The sequence below is a fragment of the Oryx dammah genome, unplaced genomic scaffold (genome assembly GCF_014754425.2).
Source record: "Oryx dammah isolate SB20612 unplaced genomic scaffold, SCBI_Odam_1.1 HiC_scaffold_3, whole genome shotgun sequence".
Classification (NCBI taxonomy): Eukaryota; Metazoa; Chordata; class Mammalia; order Artiodactyla; family Bovidae; genus Oryx; species Oryx dammah.
Window position 1 is genome coordinate 29,400,433 of NW_024070187.1, and position 7,024 is coordinate 29,407,456.

A 7,024-nucleotide genomic window follows, 5' to 3' on the forward strand; every position below is an offset into this window, starting at 1 on the left:
CCAGCAGTGAAGGAGTACAGGATGCCAGTGGAAGGGAATGCACCGAAGGGGGCTGTGATCTTGGGCATTTCAGCACTATGGGCGAAGTAGTGATTTAATGATCACAGAATTAGATGGCTATTGCTGGGTGTTACTGATGCATTAGACAATGACAATAAGCACAATGGTGACGAATCACCAACTTTAAAAGTGTGATTAGAAGACCTTCCTTGGCAGCATATGAAGCAGTTTCCCTCTTGCAGCTGGAGAACAGAAGACACTAAGGACCAGGCTTTAAATTTAATTAGGAACAGTGAAGTCCAGAAGCGTGAATTCTCAAGTTTGACAAGTGAGCTCAATTACAGTGCCCTGATGGGGAAGGATTGAGACCTGAGATAGAAATATCTCAGCCAGTGCACTCAAGGCCTTTGAAATGTCAGATTCTACAGGCCCTTTGGGCCTGTAAAAGTGGCCCACTCCTCTTCTTTGAAGGCTGGCACTTCTAACCCTCCTTAAACATGAGGCAGAAGTCTCTATCTTACAAGATGGGATAAACTCCAGAGGATGGGAGATAATCCCTATGAAGCTTCAGAAGTCCGCAGCATCAGTGACTCTTTTTTTAAGGGCATATAAGGAAATTATCTCAAAAATAAAAGTTATTTCTTTTATCTACCACCACTGAGAAAGAAGCACAGTGCTTTGTAGGCCTTTACAGGTTTTGGAAATAGCTCACCAACTCCCTCAGCCCCAAAGCCCCTTCTCTATAATCATGTAATGCCCCATTTAGGATCCTGAAGCTAAATATAGTATATCTTCATAACACATACGTAAAAACATTAAGTAGAATAATATATTCTAATATAAAAGAGAATTTATATTAAATTAGTACATATTCCAATATTAAATACTTTGATTCAATAGCACTATAAGCCATAATTAAGTAATAAGATCCCTAAACCTGTATCTTTCATTACCAATTGTGACAATTACAATGTAGATTGATATAGTTGTATAACTCAAATACTGTGATTGATATCTTCAACTGTATGATTTTCTAAAATGGTAACAACTCTTGGTAAAATTCCAAACATAAGTATAATTATTGGGTAGTTACATTTCTGGAGGCTAAAAAATAAAACAATGTACATTGAAAGCATTCCACCAGGACTTCCCTGGTCGTTCAGGTGGTGGAAAATCTGCCTGCAATGCGGGAGACTTCAGTTTCAATCCCTGGGTTAGGAAGATCCCCTGGAGCAGGAAATGGCAACCCATTCCAGTATTCTTGCCTGGAGAATTCCATGGACAGAGGAGCCTGGTGGGCTACAGTTCATGGGATCGCAAAGAGTTAGACACAGCTGAGCAACTAGCATACGTGTGTGTGTGTCTGTGTGTGTCTGTGTGTCTCTGTGTGTGTATAGAGACAGAGAGAGGGAAAGCATGAAAAACTTACTTACATATAAAATGGGGTCAATTTCTAGGCTCAGAACAAGTTTTTACCTGCATCAGTGTCCAGCAGGACATCCAAAAAACCATGTACTATTCTTTATCGTGTAGAACGGTCCTTTCTTTGTAGGACAATAAATGCCAAGAGCACTACCAACCATTGTGATGGCTGAAACTGTCCCTCTTTTAGGCATCAGCCTCCTTCTCCCTTGATGAGAACCATGGCTCCACTCTATGCCTCAATTCTCTGGATTTCTTTGCCATTCCTTACTTCTCTGAGGACATGCTGAATGCTGGGAACTCAACTCCACATCTCCAGCACAGATGTATCTCAAGCTCAGAACTGTATCATTAACCTTCTGCAGGCTTTAGTGCCTGGATATAACCACGCATACCTCAAACTCAGTATGTCAAAACGGTTTTATTAACTTTTACCTTAATGTGCTTCTACTCATGTGGTCTTATCATACCCCCAATCCCACGAGACAGCACCTGGATATCATTTCTGACTTCTCCCTTTCCTTGCTTCTGCTGCTGCTGCTAAGTCACTTCAGTCGTGTCTGACTCTGTGTGACCCTAGAGATGTCAGCCCACCAGGCTCCCCCGTCCCTGGGATTCTCCAGGCAAGAACACTGGAGTGGGTTGCCATTTCCTTCTCCAATGCGTGAAAGTGAAGTCGCTTAGTCGTGTCTGACCCTCAGCAACCCCATGGACTGCAGCCTTCCAGGCTCCTCCATCCATGGGATTTTCCAGGCAAGAATACTGGAGTGGGGTGCCATCACCTTCTCTGTTCCTTACTCCTACCTCAACCCAAACATGAAGATTTTCAGCTTTACCTCTTGTCCATTTTACCAGCATTGCATAAGGTCAGGCACTTCATACAACACAGCAACAAAAACAAAACCATCTTGCAACCAGAGTGAAATAGCAGAATTGTGAATGTGATCATGACACTCCGATTTAGACTCTTCAGGCTGTAAGAATGCTTCTGTGTTTACAAATAATGCCCTGTGTGTGTTATGGTCCATACTACATTGTATTATAATTACCTTTTCTATCGTCCAACTAAGCTATCATCTCCCTAGTGTTAGGGATTGTGTTTTATTCACTCACCATATCTAGTGCCTAGCACAGTGTCAGACACAATAGGGGCAATCAATAAATATTTACTGAGTGACTGAAACATAAGCAAACACACAATACTGAGGATTAACAATGTGATTAGAGTTAAAAATACCTTGATTATATGAGATGTGGATTTTGATGCTGATTACGAACTTTACCAATAAAATGATTGACTCTCCTCCTGTGAAATTAATTTACGACAAAATTCATATTTAAATAAACTTAACATTCTCGACTTCAAATGAACAGCAAAAAAATCTTGGCCAGATAACTTGATGAGCTTATTTTCCCTGTTTGAGTTGTTTAAAAAACACTCTCCTAATCATAAAAGGCAAGTAGGTTTTCCCACTGTCCTTTTCTCATTTATTTTAAAATGGTCATTAAATATCAATCAAGTGCCAAGCAGTGGGTCAGAAAATGAGAAAAGTTAGAATGCAGGGGAAGATAGTAACGGTGACTAAGATATAGTCTTTTCATTGGTGATTCAAAGGATGAAGGAACACAGCCATGTAAATAAAACTTACCATGTACTGTGACAAGTGTAATGATGAAGTTATGTCTAAGGCATCATGAAAGCCCGAGAGTTGTGATCAATGTGGTTTTTCAGGAGAGGTGGGCAACAGCAAATCTTAGTTCTTAGATAAGCTAAGATAAGCAATTCAATTTGGTAATGATTATTAGCCAGGGTAGGCAAGGCTAAGCTATGGAAAACACCACCACAAATATTTCTGTTAACATAGATGCAAACATTAATATCTCATTCATATTAGACATCAAGGTCTAGTTAGCTGGGAAGCACTGTCCAACATAGTCACTAGGGGACCAGATGACAGAGACTTCATCTCAACAGGTACCTTCCTGAGAGCTGCGGCAGGGAGGAGGAGTGGTGGGACGGGGTGGGGGGTGGGGTGGGGGCTGGATTCAGGACCTCTCATTCCTCTCAACTTCTACCAGGAGACTTCTGGTAACCCAGCACATTGCTCACAACATATTGGAAGGAAAAAGTCACATGACCACACCTAAATTAAAACAGGATGGGGGAAGAGCACTCCTACCAAATGCCTGAAGGCAGGAGAAACTAATCATCTGTAAACAGCCCCAGAGATGGCCAGTTGTTAAGAACGAAGGTGACTATAGAAAGGAGGCGGAAAGTTCTAGTCAGATGGAATGGCTTGCACACCATCACAAAACTGCACTGGATGATGTATATGGGCAATGGTGCTGCATTTGTTGTAGGCTGGGGCATAGTCTACACAGCTAGAGATGTTAGAAAACAGTGTGAAAGGTAGGCTGGGGTCATGTGGTTGAGGGCCTTGTTAGCAGCTTGAGGAGTTTAGATTTCTTTCCATCAGTAACAGAGAGTACTTTCACAAGGTTTCAAACAATCCAATCAGTGTCCCATGCTAACTGGGGGACATTAAAGAAGTAGTTGAGACTGGCTAAAACTGCTATACTTAAAAACAGACCACACAGCAAAGGAAAAGGAAAAAACACCACCACCACCACCTTGGTATCCTCCATAAGCTGCATCCCTAGACTCTGGATGCAGTACGTTGGGCTGAAGAGGTATGTAGATCACTGCATTCTGGCTAGAGGCTCTGACATGTTGCATCAGGGAGTTATAGACCCTGGAAACAGGGTGCTTTGAACTGTTAATTCATCCTGGAACAGAAAACCACAATTTCCTGTGTGGCTTAAGGGTAACCAAAGTTTTGTTTTAAAATTAACAGTAAGTTATTTATGTTAAAGATGCCCTGGTGATTATTAGTACGCATCATTTAAAGCAAACCAAGCAGAACCATGAAATTATTAGAATTCCTCTCCAGGATGTGTTAGGCTGTCTCCTATTGTCCATTTAGTGGCTTGTTTATTGGGAAGTTTAGTGAGGTTTCTGTATCAGCCCCAAAGCTTTTCCCATTAAATCATACAGAGAGGGTCTAAATAAATTTTAAAAGAAAAACACAGGAATGACTAATTTATCTTTCCAACAGACCCTGATGAGAGATCTCAGGTTCAAACTCCACTATGGCAACTAATGCCACATACAGATTTTCCTCATCATAAACCCAATTTAATAGAGACATATATATGGATACTAAAATCCAGTCATTCATGAATTTATTCACATACTCAAACTCTAGCAAGCATCCACACCTGATTCCCAGCACAAAATCAAACAAGACAAGCATGCTTAATAAATAGATGTGTTAGGGTCCCTAAAAGTTGAGTGAAAGTTTTTCATGGGCACAGAGAGTCAGGACTAGGAGAAGGGGTCAGCTATTCATCCTCCTCAAATCTTGGTCCCACTGCACCTGATGTACAGCATGAGGCTGTCTCCAGAAGCTACAGCTGCTGTTAACGGAAAGTAGAGGACACAAGCAGTGCTACTCCAGGGCTCAGGTGTCCGAGCATGTCAGAGCAGAGAAGGAAAGGGTGCAGTCTGCATTTCTGCACTAACACATGCCATTGGCACATGGCGAGCTCTATGAAATACAGCACCATTTTTTGGATACTCAGAGGTACTGCAAGCAAAGCCTTGGAGAGCAAGCAAAGAATTGCACACAATTCCAGGCAGTGCCATTCACTTTGGAGCACGTGGAAATCGTGCTCCCTGAGGTTGTGGAGAGCATGACCTTTATGGTCCTACACAGACCTCCCAGTGGCCTGTATGGAAGGTCCGAAAGCTAGCACTGCCATGTTGAGCCTCTCAAGCAGTTTCTAACCTGCGGTCTGCTTTTCAACTCAAAAAGACGCTCCTTTCAGACCTCTAGAAATCCCTGTATGAAACATTCAAGGAGCTTGAAGGTCCTGTAACTAGCATACAGAACAAGTCATTGCCTTCAGCATAACAGTTGGGGCCTAGAAGATCTTGGGTTATGTGTGCTCAGTTGCTTCAGTTGGTCCTACTGTTTTCGACCCTATGGACTGTAGCCCACCAGGCTCCTCTGTCCACGGGATTCTCCAGGCAAGAATACTGGAGTGGGCTGCCATGGCCTGCTCCACGGAATCTTCCTGACCCAGGCATCAAACCCACATCTCCTGCACTGCAGGTGGATTCTTTACCACTGAGCCATTGGGAAAGTCTAGGGTTATAATTTATTTCAAAAGAAAACCAAAAACTTACTGAGCACCTAATGAGACAGAATTCTGTGCTATGTATTTCTCAGAGAGCCTTTTCCAGAAACATCAAAAAAGTCAAGGCAGTTCACCCTGGAAGTTTTGTCCATAATGGCAGACTTCCCTCCATACAGCATCCCATCCTATGCATCCCTCGTTTTGAGCAGCCACATCTGAGGTGAAGGGAGAGCACACATTCAGATTTTTCTCACCCTATTCATATTTTCATTTAAACCAAAATAAATACTAAAATCCCCTTGGGTGCTCTTTTTTCACCTGACTACATCCAGCATAAGTGATACAACAGAAAAGATTTTCTCTTTCCTTCCAAATTCCAAGTGGTATTAGAAAAAGAAAAAGTTCCAGTAAACATTGGTGGTGCGGCCAGGTTTGGTGGAGGCGTCATCTTTGCTTTTGTGTTGCGACTTATTGCCTACCTTTAATTTGGTCTATTCACAAAAATGTCACTGCCCAAAAGGTGTTGTTGAGAAGGGAGGGACTAATTCAGACACACTTTACCCTCAAAACAACTTTACTGTAAATATTAACATCATTTAATACAAGTATCATTTTCTGTTAAATATTCTTGTTTTGTCCTAGGACTCTGATTCACTTACATGAATGTAATGAAACCTATGAAAATGCCTCATAGAAGTGACTTAATCTCCACAAATATAAAAATCTCTATTTTACTTTGAAGTCCAGTTTCAATGCTACAAACCAACACAACATAAAAACAAGTGAAAAAAAAAAAATCAGGACATTCTGCCAACAAAGTCAACTTTCCCCCACAAGATCCAAATATTCCAGGTTCACAGTACACATAAAACCTTTTATACTGGTGCATTGGAAAGGATGTTTCCAGCAATCCACTCATCTATTTTTTTAAGCTTTAAGTATCGTAATCCCCTAGATCATGCTTCACCTGGGAATTCTCACCTTGGACATGAAACTGTTAAGTTCCAAGCGACAGATTTTAGAACAAGCAGCTAACAACTCCACAAATAAATTCATTTCCTCATATAGACTGAGGTTTGAAGACTGCCCCTCCCTCTCCAAGACTCAGTCTCAAGACCAAGCTAATGTTTAAGCAGCAGTTTACCTGGTACTCTGACAAAAGTTACGTCAGAGGGCCTTTGATAAACGTCCTTTCAGAGGTGATAAATGGGAAAGCACTTTAACAGAAATTGATTTAAGCAAAACCCTTGGCCCACTGAAAGCTTTTTCTCACACCATTCTCTCTACTGATGTAAAATCCAGGTTGACAACTTAGAAAGGACAGGATCATTTTAGAGGCAAAAATATTTCTGACAATATGATAAAGAGGATATTGAGAGCAGAGACTGCCATAAAGTTAAAA